Here is a 20,682-nt window from a genome sequence, read left to right on the forward strand (position 1 = left end):
TGAGCATTTCCTCTGATAGCAATAAATGAAATTCAGTGATAAACTCTGTTAAAGGTATTGAAGTCCCACAGCCACAGATCAACATTCTCAGCTCATTTAATGCTTCCCTAGTTACTTAAACTATATTACATGCCATTACACTTATAATAGCTCTTAATATTACTCCTCCTAACAACCTCCCGAACATTTGGAACTGAATTTTCAGTCTCTCATCAAATGTCTCTCTAAAGTTTGTTGCAATCTTTCTTTTCTAAATGTTCCTGGGGTCTGTCTTTCAACATTAGGCTTTTCCTCCAAGTTCTACTTATTAACTCAGTTTTTACCTTGCCTTTTATGCTTTGTTTTGCTCCTTCACCACAACCCAATTTGTCTTACTCTTCTCTCGTCCCCTCCAAATGAGCCCCTCTCTATTTAGCTGACAAATAGTAATAATCAGTCTCAATACTGCAAGACTCCAAGCACAGAACTCCCACTAGAGACAGTGAGAGCACAGCACACAGTCTGGCAGGATCAGAACCCAATAGCTCTTGGTGCCATTATTGTTTTTTGTAAGCCTAAGGCAGGCTCTTGTAAAGGATAAAGGAAAGGCTGCATTCTTGCTGATCACTGACCTTTTCTTAAAAATACAGAATGTAATTTAGTGAAGCAAACAGAGCCCCTATAATTTCTTCTGTTTTTGCTTTTATCTGACCATCTGCTTCTCTGAATCGGTTTTCTATAACTGACTTCTCACATGCCTAGTTCAAGCTACTAAGTTTTGCTGACCAAGTTGATCACAAGATTCCAGTGTATGGATATGAGATTGTTCCAGTTTTGTGCCTATTAATATAGACCCTGATGGGATTTTATTGTTACTAAAGCCACTGAAGCATCAAAACATGGTGTTGTAATGTTTTGCTTGAGCTAAGCATTACTCCTAGATCCAGGTCAGAGTGTTTCTGCGTGTCTCAGGCTAGCCACAGGTTTTGCGTATCTTTCACATTTTCCATAGTGAGATTATATTGTGCAGGAAAGCACTGACAGAGAAGCAGGCTACAGTGGGCAGAGTAAGTAGGTATCGTCTCAGGCTTATGAAGAATTCTTCTTCTTTAATGGAGAAAACATGTACTGTGTTGCAGGCAAACTAGTGTAAATCCATTAAGATTACAAGGTTTTAGGATTTTTTTAAGATTTGGATCCTTCTATTAAATGTGTTTGGACCCAAATTCTGTACTTGGCACACCAGCTGAGTGGCTGGGCCACGTACGAATTTTTTCTGTGGGTGGGGGAAGAGGGGTTGGAATGCTCCCGCCAGACAGCTCTGTAGCTGATATTGCAGGCCTGGGGTAATGGGTAATCTATATAGCTTCAAATTTGCTGGTCCTGTCCCAGCTTCTCCATCCAGTCCCACCACCACTATTCCTCCCAGTCTGCCCAACCCAAATGCCCATTGAACATTACAGCTAGGGACTCCCCATGAAACTGGGCTCCATAGTGAATTTGTATGTCTTCTACAAGTTCCACAAATCCTGCTCTCTACACCAGCACCACTACATCTGTGAATCTCTATCAGTCATGGAGCAGACTCATGCACTGGTTAAAAACTGGAAGGGAGAAAACTCTTTTCTAAACCACTTCCAGAGAAGGGAAATGAGACTAGCCGCTGCTATGCCACACTACTAGCCAATAGTATAACACTAGCATTCTAAGTAACGTGAGGGAAACCAACAGCAGAGTGTCCTTTGAATGACCAACCACTCCTCAGCCATCTTATCTATCTTACATTTCTGTCAGCTCCACTATATGTTCAGATTTGCAGTAATCTGCCCATACAGCCTTTTCCAGAGGAGGAATACCACCCTTATCACTGCCGTTCCTGAAGCCATATCAGCACTGCAGTTCTTGGAGATATAATTGCTGCAACTCCAAACGCAGGAGAGACAGGTACAAAGAGTACAAGGTATTCATCAACAAGGTAGCTTATATAGGAAGGGGCAGTGTATATATATATATATACACACACAGCTTTTCATGTCTAACACTCTAAATGATAGTTGTAATTAAATTCACCAATGCAGTCATTAGGTCCCAGTATTGTATAAGTCCAGGCCTATACAATAAAATATTTTCTGTAGAGGGCCCAAAAGGCAATAGACTGGCCCTCTTCTTTTCAGTGTTTGTGATAGCAGTCAAAAGGGAAAGATCATTATTTAGCTAGCTCATTATTTAGACAATTGATAGAGAAGAATTCACTTTTCTCTGAGGTCATTCCTTAAATATTGTTATATACAAAAATATCTACCCCCGCTAAAAATACCCTTCCCCCACATGTGCACTCACGCATGTTTCTAAAGTATATTTGTGGGGAAACTTTCTGAACACACTTCTCTTCAGCATCCTTTTAGCAATTAATTCCATTGCACAAGAAGTCACTTACTACAGTCCAGTGTAGGATAAGCTACTATGATCTTCAGACAGCAAATGATGAGAACACACTGAATTAATTTTGCTGTCATTTGCACTGGTGTAAATCCAGAGAAGTACCATCAACATCAAAGGAGCTATTATGAGTTACACTGGAATAATCAAAATATAGCCAGCAGAATAGAATTTGGACAATTCTGCTTTCATTTATGCTGATGTCTCCCCACTGAAGTCAGTGCAGCTGCAATGGTATAACCGAGAGTACAATTTAGCTCATTGATGAAAACTCACAAAACTTTAGGGCCTCAATTAGTCCTCAAATGGTGTAAATCAGGATAGCTCTGCTGAATTCAGTGAAGCTACACTGATTTATACCAGCTGGGGATCAGGCCCTTAACATCCATTGTAGAGGGTTTTAAGTTGACCAGAATATAACCAAAAGAAAGCAGTGAGTTATCTTTAGATTAACCTGTGCACCCATGATTACTGTATTCTTAGAAATGAATTGTCCTTGTGCATGAACATTGTAAATGTTCTTTTAATTGCACATGCTCACAACACACACACAACAATAAAAATGGTGAAATGGAACAAAACCTCTGAGAATTCCTAGGTGCTCTGTATTTCATATTTGTGTGTTCATTATCACAACCTTTGGTGAACTCCGCTCACTGCAAGGCAGGTTTCTCTTATGCTTAATGCAGAGTAGGTACAAGAAGAAAATACCATCTATTGATTCATTGATCGGGTTATCATCTGATTTTTCAGCTGGTACATCTAAAGAGAAAAAGAAGAAAAGAAAACACAATTCAGTACACTCTAGAGATGCAATTCAAATTAAAAGGAGCAAGTAGAGCAAAACTGTCATTGTTCCTCATCTGTGTCTCTCAGTACTTTTCCACATCCATCTCATATTAATGTATTCATTTCAGAATTCAGATTTAATGAACTACAGTTACAAGTTACAGCATCTTGCTTTTATTCAATCACCAGTTAATTTGATCTTCCTTTTAAATTTAATCAAAACCTCAGGAACCAAATCACTTATTAAAAATAATACTTCCACCTTCTGTTTTGATTGGCTATAGTTAATACAAAAGGCCAAAAAATCTGAATTCAATTTGTCCACTGATAAAGCAGGAGGCACTGTGGTAACAACATCCCTCCTAAGTATATTTCTTAAAGCCTTAATCTAAAGATTCCTAAAGGTCTGATTTGTCCTGCTTCCATCAGTTTTACACCATAGACTTCACTGAAGTTAATCCTAATATACAGGCTGATCCTTTGGATATTAAGGCTACTCTAGTGACTAACAGATTGGGTTGGGCCAAAGAGATCGCAATTCATTTCCCAGCCACTGACTTCCTGTGTGACCTTGGGCAAGTCACTTAATCTATCGTATTTCCCAATTCTGCAATTGGAAAATGGGATAAAATTGCCCCCACCTCATGGAGCGCTCTGAGGATGAAATCCATTTATGATTTGGAGGTTACTACACCAGTGCAGGCCATAGGAGTATATCAAACTCCCATTCTCAATGAGAGTTGGATTGGGCTATTCCACTGATGTGAGTGAGAGGAGAATTGGGTCTTCAGTCTTCAAGGAGACTTCCCTATGAGGGTAGCTTTGATCATAGACCTGCTTCTTACACTCAAAATTTGTAGAGCAGAGGAGTGTTCATCTACAGCAAGCTCAGTCTAAGAATCTACTTTCTTTGCAGATCCCTCTGGATCTACTCCACCTTCTCCTGCTCAGTGTGCAATTAAGAATTTAAATGGGGTTGTGATAGTTCAGCCCAATAGTGAGGTCTCTGTGGACAGGCACTTCATTTCCATCATATCTGTTGCAATGGCAAATTCCAGCATCTTTTCCCAGGGTGGACATATATTGCGGCTGGTGAGTCACTTTTTCCTTCCCCGGGAAAAGCTCTGTGAGTGCAGTTATCAAAGAATTGAAAAGACAAAAATCCATTGCTTTTAAAAACAATTAAAAAGAAAAAGTATCTTTGCTACAGCAGTTTTCTCAAGGACAGCTGTAAATTATGGTTGCAGCATCTGAATAGAAATCAGAAATGATCTTCTGAAATAAAGCGATGAACAAACAACAACAAAAAGTAGTTTATTTCCAGGAAAGCCTTTCCTTCTCATGAACATAATTAGCACTTGGAGTTCCAACTCTGAATGCCATGAACAATTAAAGTTACATCATGTGCAAATGTTTTCTCTTTTTGACAGTGGAACAGGGACAAGGGCTTAGAAATGTCATTCCATCCATCTTCCTTATGCATAAAGGGATCGTCTCTTATTTGGGAATTTACCTCCCATATTTACAGACCTGGGGCTAGATCCCTCATTGATATAAACCAGCATGGCTCTGTTCAGGTTCATGGAGTTGTGGCAGTTAAAATTGCATAGTGATTACCACTGAAACAAGGATCTCCTTTAAACAGGACATTTATAGTAACCATTTAGTGAATTATCACCACTCTCCTGCTCCCCACACCCACTCTCCGGAAAATTCATAACATTTAAATATTCTGATGTCTACGAAAGTGATACTAAGAAGAAACTGTCCTTCCCTGAACATTTACAGGTTACACTGTAGTGAAACGTTGGCTTGTAGATTTGTGGCAGCTCTTCTGACTCCTGTCTGTCTTAAGCACTGGACACAAAACTGCTAGTGTGAGAGGAAAATCAGCCTGATCATGTTCCCTTTAAATTCCATTGAGATGGATCTTGGAAAGGGGGTCTGGGGAGCTGCATTTCCCCAGCTCTTCCTTACTTTAATCCTGAGAAACTAGTGCTGTGGAGTGGTAACAGCTTAGGGGGATTTGTCCCCCCATTCCACCTTGTTAATGCACAAATGGGTGCTGCTGCTGGGATGTCACTCTTCACCAAGGTTTTACCACTGGCTCTGACAGGAATTACCTCACAGCAACAAACAGCACTCCCTGATGAGGGCAGCTGCTGCTGAAATACGTCAGGGCTACAGATTCTCAGAGGGAAATGTAAAAGTCCATCATCTTGCCTTCCAAGCGTGAAAAATCAAACACCAAACCTCAGGGGCAAGCAGCTAAAAAGTTCAATAGAGGCAGTTTTGGTCCAACCTCCCTGTCCCACTTTCTTTTACAAATTTACTTTTTGGAAAGCTAACCCTGACATTTGTGAGTCTCTCTTACTAACAGGCTATTTCTGTGCTGATATTATAAACTTGCTGTTCAGCATTTTTGTACTTCTTTCCATCGAGGTACCTTACCTTAAGCATAGGTCCAGTTCAGTCCACACCTGAATTCAGTAGGAATGTGCCTGTAACTTCCACTGTTCCATACTGGAGTTGAGAGAAGTGTAGTGGATGCAGGGGCCACGTTTTGAGATGGCCCTATCAATAAAGTACAATTAATACAGATGGCCAATGGGAATAGAGGAAGAACTCTCCTGCAGATTCTTTGCGCAATTTAACAGGTTTGAATCAAATCTACCTACATTTTGTTTTGGTGGGGATGCTGGGGCACGGCCAGTGAAACCTAAGCCCTATCCATGACAAACGTGTGATGTTTAAAGAGTTATGTACTACGGTAAGCACTGTATTATAAGAACAGCCATACTGGGTCAGACCAAAGGTCCATCTAGCCCAATATCCTGTCTTCCAACAGTGGCCAATGCCAGGTGCTGCAGAGGGAATAACAGAACAGGTAATCATCAAGTGATCCAGCCCCTGTCGCCCGTTCCCAGCTTCTAGCAAACAGAGGCTAGGGACACCATCCCTGCCCATCCTGGCTAATAGCCTGGCAAGGAGTTCCACAGATTGACTATGCGTTGTGTGGAAAAAATACTTCCTTTTGTTTGTTCCTGCTGCCTATTAATTTCATTTGGTGGCCCCTAGTTCTTGTGTTATGAGAAGGAGTAAATAACATTTCCTTATTTATTTTCTCCACACCAGTCATGATTTTAAAGACCTCTATCATGGGGGTCGGCAACCTCTGGCACACAGCTCGCCAGGGTAAGCACCCTGGTGGGCCGGGCCAGTTTGTTTACCTGCCGCGTTGGCAGGTTTGGTCGATCGCGGCTCCCACTGGCCACAGTCCACCGCTCCAGGCCAATGGGGGCGGCGGGAAGCTGCAGCCAGCACATCCCTTGGTCCGCGCCGCTTCCCACAGCCCCCATTGGCCTGGAGCGACGAACCGCGGCCTGTGGGAGCCGCGATCAGCCGAACCTGCCGACACGGCAGGTAAACAATCTGGCTTGGCCCGCCAGGGTGCTTACCCTGGCGAGCTGCGTGCCAGAGATTGCCGACCCCTGCTCTGTCATATCCTCCCCTTTAGTCATCTCTTTTCCAAGCTGAAAAGTCCCACTTTTATTAATCTCTCCTCATATGGCAGCTGTTCCATACCCCTAATAATTTTTGTTGCCCTTTTCTGAACCTTTTACAATTCCAATATGTCTTTTCTGAGATGGGGCGACCACATCTGCATGCAGTATTCAAGATGTGGGAGTACCATGGATTTATATAGAGGCAAAATGATATTTTCTGTTTTACTATCTATCCCTTTCTTAATAAGTCCCAGCATTGTTTGATTTTTTTACTGCTGCTGCACATTGAGTAGATGTTTTCAGAGAACTATTCACAATGACTCTAAGGTTTTTCTTGAGTGGTAACAGCTAATTTAGACTCCATTATTTTTATATGTATAGTTGGTATTATGTTTTCCAGTGTGCATTACTTTGCATTTGCAAATGCTTCAAAATTGATGTGATTTTTTTTTTGTTGAGTCAGATTGCCACAAGCTATAATTAGCAGAGTCCTTTGTACAACTTTCATTCATTCAACTGCCCATGGAAAAAGAAATCAATGCCATGACATTGTTTGACCTTACCTAGACTTCTGTACATTGAAATGAAGAAGTGAGGTTCTTACCCACGAAAGCTTATGCTCCCTATACTTCTGTTAGTCTCAAAGGTGCCACGGGACCCTCTGTTGCTTTTTATGATAGGGAGGGTGTATGTTTAAAAAAAAAAATCAAGGGCAAAAACCTCTAATCCTTGTTCAGTCCAAACTCTCATTGAAGCAAAGGACTGCAGGATTTGAACCACACTTTGTATAATCTTTGCAACTACTTTGTTACAATTTTTAACTATAATAGTATTACTCGGGAGGGCGGGGGGAAGAGTCAATGACTCCACTTTATTTATGAGAAAGTTTTGAGTTCTGCTCTCCAAGTATTCATTCAAAAACATTCATCAGCAGAAATGTTTTTATACATAGTGTTTGTGCTGTACGTGTGAGATGATGTATCTTAGTAATGCAAGAGCATTGTCTGCCACAGATTGGTCATCAATATCACACTTGATGCTAATAGAATGGCATATATGGTCATAGATTTAGTGTTCCAATAGAGGGACATAATTGTGGGAGATCATAAATGTTCTTTATTTATGTGGATTTTAGGTGCTGTGAAAAGGTTGTTAATTTGTCCTGTGGCGTTAATTTTTCTGGGGAACACAAGCCTACATCTCATGTAATACAAATATTTTGTTTTTAAAGCTCTTCAGCACTTGTTGTGTTGTTCATTTGTGCTTGCGAAATTTATCTACCGGAGCATGCAATGAGGGACATACCAACTCATCTGGAAGTTCATCTGTGGTAATTATTATAGTATGTTAGTATATAAGTGAGGACAGCTTAAAAAAGTCTTGTCTAACTAATAATAACTATGTGCGTCATTCAAAGACAATTGGCTAAAACTCAGCAGGGACACAGAATCTCATTATATTTAGTGTTTGTTAGTCATTTACTTTATTTTCTGTTTCACAGATGCCAGCTGGAGAAAACTCAATGGGGGCAGCAAGTGTGTACTGGGAGGGTGGGAAGTGCAGGCATGGTTGGGGGTTGATTTAAATGTCCCCTTTGCAGCCTCAGCAATGGTGGGGGGTTTTCTGGGATATCAGGGAAAGAAACATCTGAGGCCCTTTAAGGCTCTCAGCATCCTCATGAGGGTTTCCCTATGGCAGACTGTGTGTACCCTAGCCATGTGGCTGACCGGCCAGGCTGTGGTAGATGCCCATCATCTGCCATGGGTTAGAATAGGACTGGGCATGTTGTGGGTGAGACACTGCTTGCCTTTTGGAGCTGGGAAGGAATTTACCCCTCACTGCCAGATTCGCCTGGGAGCTGGGGAGGGTTTCAGCAGCCCAGTGGGTATGTGGGTTATCAAGGTGTTTATGCTGTTGCAGCTTGGCAGGTTTCTCATACAGGCCCTCCTTTACCAGGGGCTCCAGCTCCTTGAAAACCTGTAGTTGGAATCTGATTGGGGGAGGGCTTCCCTAAAAGAAAGTGAGGGCAAGCAGGGGGGGATCTTATTGTCTGGTACAGCAAGGGGTCACCTCCTTTTCTCCATGCCCTCAACCCTGGTCTGAAGGAAGGGCCAGAAGGGTCACAATAGTGGTGCTGGGACCAGGTCAAGGATTTGGAGGATGGAGTGGGAGTAGGATGATGCTGTGGGCAGCCCTCTCCCAGGTGGTACAGATTACTAGAGGAAGAATGGCCTGTACTGGATGAACGTTGCCAGATAGTTTCCCAGATCTGTTAAGTTAATAAAGTTGCAGCCCGGTTAAAGCACAGTCTTGGTGTCTTGTCTTTAAATCAAGTGATGTCCAAGAGAACAGCCCTGTCTCCTCCACTCTGGTGCTGCTCTCCACCTATACTATCAAAGCTGGGGAACACCTGTTTGATATGGATGGGAGCTGCACATCTTAAAATATTTGTCTCTAAGATGGATGAACTAGCTGGGACTTGGTACCCTATGCAGTTACTGGCAGACCTAGTGACTGGGGTGAAAAAGTCTGGGTGCTGCTGCTGTAAACTGAAATCAGTTGGAGGGACTATTTGACATGGATTTTGTCCCTCATCTGTGTCTTGCCATGGGGTATTATAATGTCCTCATGGGGTGGGAAGCCGCCCACCACATATCCTGTGGGCATAGAGAAATGGGGTGAGGTTTCATGAAGTCTTAATGCTGTTCCTGCCTCTGAGACAAATCATGTGCCCAAGATCCCTCTTCCCCACTCCACAATGGAAAAACATGGGGAAAGTCAGCTGCCCTCCTCCCCCACTGGCACCATCCTCCCCCCTTACGTACACACTGACACCTGTGCAAAGAAGGTACAACATGCTACCAGTGGTGTCCCTGTATACGGGAGTTCTGACTAGGTAGTGTTTCGCAGCCACTCTTCACAGGTGTAAATGACCACATAAATTGGGGCAGTGAAGAATCAGATAAATGGGTGAATCTTCCATTTTCTGTTGAACTTCACTGGATGCAGAAGTGAAAGAATCTCACTCTTTCTACAATCCTTTAAATTTTGATACATCTAAACATTCTGTTTTTTTCACTTGGCCACAGAGATATATTTGGCAATGACACGAAGAGTTGTGCTCAGGGAATAGAAATGACACTGTTTAAGTCCAAAGTGAAGTAAGACATCTTGTCAGTGCAATGAACTGGAACCATTGCCAACTCTCTGAGCATCTCAGATTTGTAAATTGGCCAGACACACTATTTTGGTGGTTTTTAACCAGTGTTTTCTTGGTACCACAAGTTGAACATCCTGATGCTAATGTCTGGTGTGCTAAGTACAAGCACACCATGTCAAGAGTAAGCAACCTTTAATATTTCATATTGGGTCCACTTGCAAAATAGCTGTGTTCTTTCTTTTCTCACAGACACCCTATGGGATGTTTCTTAGGCCTTGGCTACACTTACCGGCAAGTTCGACGGCTGGAAATCGAACTTCTGGGTTCGACTTATCGCGTCTAGTCTGGACGCGATAAGTCGAACCCGGAAGTGCTCGCCGTCGACTGCGGTACTCCAGCTCGCCGAGAGGAGTACCGCGGAGTCGACGGGGGAGCCTGCCTGCCGAGTGTGGACCAAGGTAAGTTTCAACTAATTCGAAATAAGGTACTTCGAACTTCAGCTACGTTATTCACGTAGCTGAAGTTGCGTACCTTAGTTCGAATTAGGGGGGGTAGTGTAGACCAAGCCTTAGACTTTATTGGAGCACTGCATCCAGATTACAATGTGTACAGATTACAACAGCTCAACATCAGTTTCAAAACCAGTGCAGTGAATTTAAATCTTGTGGATGATGGAAGAGGACTGGGCTAATAGAAGGCACAAAGATGTACCACAGGTCTTTAGGAGTCTCATTGTCTTGGCCTAATGCTTTCTCTTTTAGGACAAGATGTGATTGCTTTTTAGATATATTGATGCTACAACTCATTACTGCTTCCAGTTAACGAAGACTGGTTCTTGTCAGGGATTGCCTTTGATGGATTAAAGGCATGAGAATGAACTGAAGGGGGAAAAGATACCTGTGATCTGCTAGTCTTTTTTTTAAAAGGGGGGGAAATTCTTTTCTGATCTGAGTCAGGGAAAACATTTTTGTGCTAATGCTTTTTATGTCTGTCTTATGGGAGTGCAGTGAAGAAGACATTTTGGTTCCTTTAAATTTTAACCCTTCCAAATTTAACGTTGGTGAAAGATGCTGGCACGACAGCACTGCCTCTTGAAGCACATATATGTATACAAGGAGCCACCACTCCTTTCTCAGGGTCTGACTCTGATTTGACTTATAGGCTATAAAGTCAGTGAAGTTACAACAGTAAAACTAGTGAGATCAGTATCAGCAAGACTGTAATACCATGGTGATGAGTGCAGTGTAATAACCTGAATAAAATAGAAATATTGTCAATGTCAGACTTTAATTTACATTCTCATTCACAGTTCCTTCCCTGGGCTCCTCCTGAGGTGATGCAGAGTGAGACAAAGTCATAGAGGAATTACATAATGAACCTACTAATACTCTAGGATCCCTGGGGGTCTACAGATTATGTCTAAGATTTCCAAAGGGATCCGCACCTCCATTTGACATTGTTTAGAAGTCTGCGAATGGAAAAAAGGTTGAAAATCACTGCTCTGGAATACAGATCAGAATTAGTATGTATACATTCATTTTTCCCAATAATCTCTTTACCAACAATTAATTTTACAGGGTTATTCCTACTTCCTAATTGTTCAAATTTCTTTATTTAACACAATGAAGAGAGATTTGTAAAAAATCACTATCTCAACCATTTTGTCACTGTTAATTTCATCCCTTTCTCATTTTTAATGGAGCTGTTGTCTCTCGAGTACTACTCACCTTCAGCTCCAACATATGTGACTTTTTTTCATGTGTCTCTTAACCCCTTTAGCTAGCAGTAACTCATTCTGCAGTATTTGTTGCATTTTTAATTAAGGTTGCTGCAGCCCCTTTGTCCCAGAGGCCAACACTGCATGCTAGAAAATACTACAAGTCATTAACATGCATATTAAATGCCAGCCAGCAGGGATAGCTGCTTCAAAGAGGCACTAGTCAGCAGGCTGGAATGGGTAACTGAGGAGAAGGATAGTCCTGTAGTTGAGACATGGGATGAGGAAAGGTGGGGGCGGGGGGGAAATTGAATAGATTTCTCCGCCCCGCCACCCCCGGAGAGAAGTCTGACGTTGTCTTTTTGCAAAAATCTTTATGTTATGGCTGTAGTGTGAATGCAGTATCCAAATCATTCAATATAATCTAGTAGGCATGACATGTGACCAAGGTGGGGGGAAAAGGGTTTCAAGCGAAAATATCAGTAGTTTGGAAAGCATCCATGTTCGGTTTTTGTTGGTTGGTTGGTTGGTTGGTTTTTTTTTTTAAATATAGCCTTTTTAGGATTGGTCATAAATAATAAAACTACCCCAGCAAAATGGCTTAACAGACAAATATTCAAATAAAATGACAATAAATATATGCACTCACCATTCTCTCCTTAAATAGTGAACCTCACCATGGAAATCGCTTGGTTGATGGGAGCTTTCTGCAGTGAGTGCTTGCGGGAGTGAGACTGGAATGTGGGGATTCTGAATATAAGAAAAGATAGAGTTGGATTTCTCCTAGATCATTGTGATTTGGAGATCATGCTGTTTTGAAAGATACATTTTTCAAGATATGCAATACATGTTGTACTGTGATATCCTGACTTCAACAATTACTCACATGTTCCATATGAGCAATATACGGGAATGTAAAATTGGCTGGAATTCTACTAGCGTTTATGATTAGTGTTAAGGTCCAGTCATAGAGCAGGAGCCCATTATGCTAGGTCTGGTACAAACACGGGAAAAAAGATGTACCCTGATCACACGAGCTTGCAACCTAAGTATAAGACAAAAGACACAGGTGGATCGCTATAGACAGGCGAGTGAGTACAAGGCAACAAAGAGACCATACTGCTCAGCATGAAAAGCATTAGTTGCAGAAGATCAGCTGCCTAATCAGAAGAAGCTCAAAATGAGCTGCTCAGTTTGCACAGCTCATTAATTTCAAACATTAACTTATTTGCACTGTTGTACTCATTCCATGCACATCACTCGCCAAAAAATCATTAACTTAATAGCACGTTATTTGTGCATACATTTAAAAATTGTCATCTAGCGGTTACTGGAAAGGACTGGGAGTCAGGATTCCCTGATTTTATTCCTGGCTCTTCTACTGCCTTGCTATGTTAGTTTAGTAAAGTGACTTGGCCTTTTGTGCCTCAATTCACCCATCTCTAAAATAGGTATAATATTATGGTCTGCAGTCATACCACCTTATGCTGTGATCTAAGCAGTCACACGTGGTCAGTAGCTTGACATTAAAACAAAGTCCAGCGATATTGTGAGAGGTCACTGTGCTTCTGTAAGGATGTTGTCTTTTGGAGGACATGTAGAATGAATTTTGTTACCATTTGGGTCATTAAGGGTTTCAGGACATTTTCTGTAAGATCATGGATGTTAACCTTGATATCCTGGTAAGATTCCAACTTGGGTATTTACATTTCACCTCCCAAAAATCCCTCTGATGGTTTCAAATGGTGAAGGTATTCTTCACTTCCTGTCCTAAACTGTGGTGTGGGGTTGCTATTAAACACTGGTTTCAGAGTAGCAGCCGTGTTAGTCTGTATCCGCAAAAAGAACAGGAGTACTTGTGGCACCTTAGAGACTAACAAATTTATTAGAGCATAAGCTTTCGTGGACTACAGCCCACTTTCTTCGGATGCATATAGAGTGGAACATATATTGAGGAGATATGTATACACACATACAGAGAGCATGAATAGGTGGGAGTTGTCTTACCAACTCTGAGCGGCCAATTAAGTAAGAGAAAATTTTTTTTGAAGTGATAATCAAGATAGCCCAGTACAGACTGTTTGATAAGAAGTGTGAGAATACTTACAAGGGGAGATAGATTCAATGTTTGTAATGGCTCAGCCATTCCCAGTCCTTAAGCCATTAATATCAATGTGTGAGAGATACTAACAAATAAAATAGTGTATTCAAGCATAATCACAAATGTAATAAGTTTATTATTAAAGGATTTGAAGAGCTATGCCCTCCAGCTTTAATGTGGTCTGTGATTACCTATAGATCAAAAACAAGCTTGTTGGAAGCTATAAACACCTTCCAGCACAACAAAACCCTTGAAATCGGGCCTTAAGGATATGTCTACACTGCATTGTAAACTGAGGCTCAGACTCCAGTTTGAGCCCAACCCCCCCATCTGACTCAGGTCAGTTAGCTCTCAGGACCCTGGTTTACAACACAGTGTGGAAACTCAAGCATGGGCTTGGAAACATGGAGTCCAGTCTTGGGCCCACAGTTCTGGGTTTACAAGGCAGTATGGACGTACTCTTAGTGACCTGCCCAAAGTCACATAGGAAGTCTGACAGAGCAGCCTACTACATCCAAAGCTACCACCCTTCCTCTCCAGTACTGGATTACCTAGACCACTGGTCTGACCTAGTATGGCAATTCCAACAGTCCTGCAATTACAAGCAGAAACTACCCCTCTTAATCTGTATGATTATTTCCATAGACAAAGAGACCATTAATCCCAAAGGACCATTTTGCTAAATCTCAAAGGGAGCTGCAAAGGCTCAGCACCAATGAAAAAGCAGGTATCTTTTGTTTAGTCATCTAAATGCTGATTTAGGCACTTAGAGTCTGAACATTTTGGCCATAGACTACAGTGTGTAGAAGAAAAGCTTTATAGATATCTAGCCTTGGGGGTGGGGGGAGGTTGTTTTTCTGACACCAACTTACATAAGGAAAAGCCTCTCATAGAAAAAAAATCTAATGCATAGCAATTCAATTCTGATCTGCTTGGCAATCACTCTTCATGTTATGTGATAGGTGTATGGACATTTTTTCAGCAGAACAAAATGTTAAATACCACAGGACCACATACTCTTGCCCCTGTCCTGAGAGGTTTGAATTGAAGTAGAGGCTAGAAGTACTTATCCTAAGGCATTAAATATTTATGAAAAGTCAGCAACATTTTAAATATAATAGTGCAGCTTGCTTTGACATTTAAGTGACTTCTATCCCAAGGTGTTTCTTTTATGTCTGAAGTTATTGCCGAATAGTACAATACATAGCAGCAGAAAATGAAACACTTCAAATACAAGACTGGAAACATATTTCTTTTGTTGTGTTATAGCAGAAAATTGAATCTTCAACTTGTCATTTTTGCATTGACATTCCTGTTCTCTCCCACAAAAGGGGAAAAACAAGGAGACTATTTTAAGAATAGCCGCAGTTAACTACAGAGGACATTATATTGCCTGCTGAGTTTTAAAAAAATCTGTATGTAGTTCAAGCATAACCTGTTTGAGCACATTTCAACATTCCTACGGACTGCAACCCTGGTGGAGCAGACAGCTATAGCCTTTCAAAGTTTAGTCTTCTGTTATGAAAATTGCATTCTTGTAACCTACTTTAGGTGGAATCTGTCTTTATATTTAGCTATAAAAATAACCTATTGGTTGGTGCAGTAATAGAAGACTAGCTTCTTCTAATGCCAATAGTACAATTTGTTATTTTCTTTGCTTCGTGTGGTGATATAACATAGAAGGAAATGGGCTCTTTTGTGGTTAAGGATAGCATAGAATTTTATTATAAATACCTTTCATCCTGTGAAGTGAAACGTTAACTCTTATTTGCTCTATTTAAATAGCACTTGCATTTCAACAGTAATATTTTATTTTGTTCTGGTATCTTTTTATAAAAGCAAAGAGATAACTAAAATATTTGAAATGGTTATACAGGAAAGGTGCCATAGTAATAAAACTATGATGCGTTGTTATAATCACCATGGTAACTTACCAAGAATATAAGAATACAACTAACAACAACATCATTTATGAAGACACATTTTTACTGATTCACTTGCAATGGCTCTATCAAAAATGGTGCTTGTTTACTTTGTGATAATATTAGTTTGCCATTTTATTTATAGATTTGTTTTTTAAACTCTTATTTATGTTTGTATGTATTTTATCCTTTAATTCTTTACCTGTCACTTGCCCCAATAGATCAGAAAAACACATAAACCACCTCAGTGGAATGTAATAAAACTCATGGTCCTTTTAAGATTTTCTCTTAATTACAAAACAGAATGACAAATAATGCTGAGCAAATGGCTTGTAAGGATTATTTTAATTTCAACTTTTTTTTCTGTCTATGGAATATTTGTGAACAGATTTCAATTTTCTCAAAGTAATTCAGCATTAATTTAGTTTAACTTTATAGCTATTGTTTGTTATTATTGTTCCTTTTGTAACTCTTCTGTCATGTGCAGCCAGCAGCAACAAGGGCCGGGTTCAGTATCTAGGGGTTCTTTTTTACCAATACAACACCAAACCAGCTTAAGCCCCCACCCAGTGACCTGGGAGAATTTACACAGTGTAACAAGACTCTCAATTGAGTCTAAATTAGCTAAATTACCATGGAAAGAGGACAGATCAAATGGTGTCTAGGGCCCACACCACCAGGTACAAGTACCTGTCCCCACCCTCTCTCAACATACTGGGCTTTGGAACCCATGTCCTCTGCCAGTTGAGGGTGAGTCCCTCCATTGCAGTATGCTAGGTACAGTTCTGCTGCCCTCGATTCACACAACAAGGATAACAACCCTTTATTACTCCTGCCACAATAACAAGGAGACTGGGGATCCAACACCAGCCACAAATGATCATTTGGGCAAGCAATCCCATCCTGCTGAGCAATAGGCAGGGTGGGTGTGCTCATGCAAACGAGATCAGCTCCTAAAGTCCTTTGCCACAGCTCACCACTAGATGTCAGGGGAGAGCTCATTCAGACTCTGCTTACACTTATGATAAGAAGTTCCTGGAATGTAATGGGGACAACTTTTTGTTTCTGAAAGTGGAGAAATTAACTAGAGGAACAACTATTTTAGACTTGATTCTGACCATCAGGGAGGAAGTGGTTGTGAATCTGAAAGTGGAAGGCAATTTGTGTGAATGTGATAATGAAAAGTTAGATTTCATGATTTTAAGGAAAGGAGTGAGAGCAGCAGGAAATGGACTTCAAATAAGTAGACTTTAACAAACTCAGAGAACGGGTAGGTAAGGTCCCCTGGGAAGAAAATCTAAGGGATAAAGGAGTTGAGGAGAGCTGGCAGTTTCTCAAGGAGACAAGACTGAATGCACAATTGCAAGCTATCCTGATGCAAAGGAAAGGTAGGAAGAATAGTAAGACGCCAATATGGCTTAATCAGAAACTCTTTAATGACCTGAAAAATCAGGAATCCTACAAAAAGAGGAAGCATGGATGAATTGCAAAGGAGGAGTACAAAAGAATAGCACAAGCATGCAAGGATAAAATCAGAAAGACTAAGGCACAAAATGAATTACACCTCACAAGGGACATAAGAAGAGGTCTTTAAATACATTAGAAGCAAGAGAAAGATGAAGGAAAGTGTAGGTCCTCTACTTAGCGGAGGAGAGCTAACGGAGGACAGCAAGAAAGCCTATTTTGCTCCAGTCTTCACTAAAAACGTTAATGGTGATCAGAAACTCACAGTTAATATTAACAATAAGGGGGGAGGAATGCAAGCCAAAAGAGGGAAAAAGCAGGTTAAAGACTATTTAGATAAGTTAGATGCATTTAAGTTAGCAGGGCCTGAGAAAATTCATCCTAGGGTAGTCAAGGAACTAGCAGAAGCAATATTGGAACTATTAGCAGTTATCTTCCGAGAACTCATGGAGGATGAGTGAGATCCCAGAGGACTGGAGAAGGGCACCTATCTTTAAAAAGTGGAACAAAGAGGACATGGAAATCACAGACCAGTCAGTCTCCGACTGACTCTTATCAGGTTTCCAATGTGAATGTTCATGGAAAGCAACTTTTAAAACGGGGTTTTCTTGAGTATTTGAGAGTGTGGGCTTAAAAATCATTCTGCAAGCATACATGCTAGTATAACTTGATTGCATGACTGTTCATGGAAATCAAATACAAAAGCAGCACTCATAGTTGAAGTGCATTCATTTAAAAACCTCAAACACCTAGTAATTATTTCTTCAGTATTCACTGAGCTCTATATGACAATTATAAGTATTAGTAAAACTACCATGGCAACTGTTATCTAAAAGCAAATGTTTTACTGCATTATAATCTGAAAGTTATTTATGGTGGGTACATAGAAAAAGATACAAACTTTTGGGGTCCATTCCGGTACCCATTTAAACGAGTGGGGAGGAAGGATGGTTGTGCGGTTAAGTCAGAAGGCTAGGACTTGAGAGCTGGGTTCAGTTTTCGTCTGACACAGATTTCCTAGGTGATCTTGGGCATGACAGTCTCTGGGTGTCAGTTGCCCGTCTATAAACCGGGGATAATAGTTCTCTCAACTTTTGCTCTCTTGTCATGGATGATAGGTCCATCAATGGCTATGAGCCAGGATGGGCAGGGATGGTGTCCCTAGCCTCTGTTTGCCAGAACCTGGGAATGGATGATGGGATGGATCACTTGATGACTACCTGTTCTGTTCATTCCCTCTGAAGCACCAAGCATTGGCCACTTATGGAAAACAGGATATTGGGCTAGATGGACCTTTGCTCTGACACTGTGTGGCCGTTATGTTCTTGTCTATTTAGACTGTAAGCTCTTCGTGGCAAGAATTGTTTGATACGTTTCTCTATTGCACAGCAAAATGGGATCCCAATTTGGTTTGGGAGTGTTACATGCTACTGTAACACAAATAAACCACAACCACCACCACTGGGAGTCTGGCCACTGACCGTAGTGGGAGCACAATCAGGCCTAACATGATATAATTTTAGTTATGTGCTGATTTAATAGGAGTTAGATCAGACCTTAAATGAACTGAAAGGCTTGCACTGACCTCCGTGGTGGCTGGATGAGGCTAGTCTATTAGGGCCCAGTCTTTTGATGGGCTGAAGAAGTTTATAGAATTGAGCCTTTACTCATCATTTACTTGTCTAATGTTGAGAAAACCTCATGCAAAAGCCCTGGAACTTGACTGGATAAACACCTTTCCCAATACCAGCTGCTTCTTGTATCTCAAAATCCTGACTCTCTTTCTGGAGTTCAAATACAATCCGGTGTACGGCTACTTTATCCATATCAGACACACACGCTTAGATGCTTTTGTATGGAAGTTGCCAGCACTGATAATGCACTACAGTCCATTCAGCCAGGGCTTTATTTTATCGGGCATGAACCACATGCATTACTCTGCAATTACATAGTGCTGGATTCAATAAAATATCCATCTAGTCTCTCCACTGTGGCAGCCGCACAAGGCTTTGCTAGCTCTTAAATATTGATTTATCTGCAGAGATTGTGCAGAAGCCATACAGGTTTTTTTAATCAAATACAGTCCTGTCATGGGGTGCACGGTCGGTCCCTCTTCTTCCAGGCCCAGTTGCCCTCCCAAATAAGTCCAGGGAGACTTCAGCTCTGTGCAACACCCGTGTCTTTTATTCTTTAAGCATTTTCCCACCACCAGTGTCCAACTATATACAAGCCTTACAGGTTTCTTGCCTACTGGAGGCTGGGTTATTAACCAGCTAGAGGGCTTCCACCTCCCTCTCTGATCGACCCCCCTCCCTTTCTGGCTCCTTCCCAGCCTTTGTAGCTCCTGGACTATCAGGGTGGTAGGTGTTGCCAATCCCCAGGCAGACAATAGGCTTTTCAACCAGCCCAAATCTACCCCCTTTGATTGGGGCTGATTAGGTGTTTGCAGCAGCACCCTGCCACAAGTCCATATTGATATTTAAGCTATTGGCCATGCAATTGTCGTGCTCTGATTACTGTAGTATATAACTAGAACACATAGCATATAAAGTATGCTCCTTATGTATGGTCCCATTTTAGGCAATAGCAGAGAGTGCCGGGGATGGTAGAGATTTGAATGCATAAGGCCAGATTTACAGCTGGTGTAAATCAGAATAGCACTATTGAATGATGCTGATTTACACCAGCTGAGGATCTGGCCCATGGTGATCCTGCTTAGGCAGGATGCAGCTTATTTTCTATGCCTGCTGAGCCAGCTTGACCAAGGCTTTCAAGCCTAATGCCCCTACTCACCATTTTAAACATACAGTAGTTATGGAAAAATTAATCACCTGTAGGGGACAGCCAGGGAGCAGGATAACTGCCACATTGTTCCATACAGGGCTGGATTTCCCCCACTCCAAAGAATAAACTGCAGTTCCCAGAGATTCACCTTTGTCTTAATTGTTTTATCTGTAAATACAACACACATTATTGGTTGTAAGAAGAACAGGAGGACTTGTGGCACCTTAGAGACTAACAAATTTATTAGAGCATAAGCTTTCGTGGACTACAGCCCACTTCTTCGGATGCATATAGAATGGAACATATATTGAGGAGATATATATACACACATACAGAGAGCATAAATAGGTGGGAGTTGTCTTACCACCTCTGAGAGGCCAATTAATTAAGAGAAAAAAAACTTTTGAAGTGATAATCAAGCTAGCCGAGTACAGACAGACAGTTAGATAACAAGTGTGAGAGATTCAATGTTTGTAATGGCTCAACCATTCCCAGTCCTTATTTAAACCGGAGTTGATTGTGTCTAGTTTGCATATCAATTCTAGCTCAGCAGTTTCTCGTTGGAGTCTGTTTTTGAAGTTTTTCTGTTGTAATATAGCCACCCGCAGGTCTGTCACTGAATGACCAGACAGGTTAAAGTGTTCTCCCACTGGTTTTTGAGTATTTTGATTCCTGATGTCAGATTTGTGTCCATTAATTCTTTTGCGTAGAGACTGTCCGGTTTGGCCAATGTACATGGCAGAGGGGCATTGCTGGCACATGATGGCATATATCACATTGGTAGATGTGCAGGTGAACGAGCCCCTGATGGTATGGCTGAT

At 41.3% G+C, this 20,682-nt stretch overlaps 1 long non-coding RNA gene across 1 annotated transcript in view; it reads right to left on the bottom strand.

Moving 5' to 3' along the window:
* Positions 1-889: 889 nt before the first annotated feature.
* LOC122173516 (uncharacterized) overlaps positions 890-20,682 on the bottom strand; it is a 40,825-nt gene continuing 21,032 nt past the window's right edge. Inside the window, exons 2-4 of the long non-coding RNA XR_010599764.1 lie at positions 12,240-12,340; positions 5,659-5,781; positions 890-3,180 (exon numbers count right to left, since the gene is read on the bottom strand). This is a non-coding gene — a long non-coding RNA (uncharacterized LOC122173516). The remainder of the gene's footprint in view (positions 3,181-5,658; positions 5,782-12,239; positions 12,341-20,682) is intronic.

Source organism: Chrysemys picta, chromosome 3, assembly GCF_011386835.1.
Source record: "Chrysemys picta bellii isolate R12L10 chromosome 3, ASM1138683v2, whole genome shotgun sequence".
Taxonomy (NCBI): Eukaryota; Metazoa; Chordata; order Testudines; family Emydidae; genus Chrysemys; species Chrysemys picta.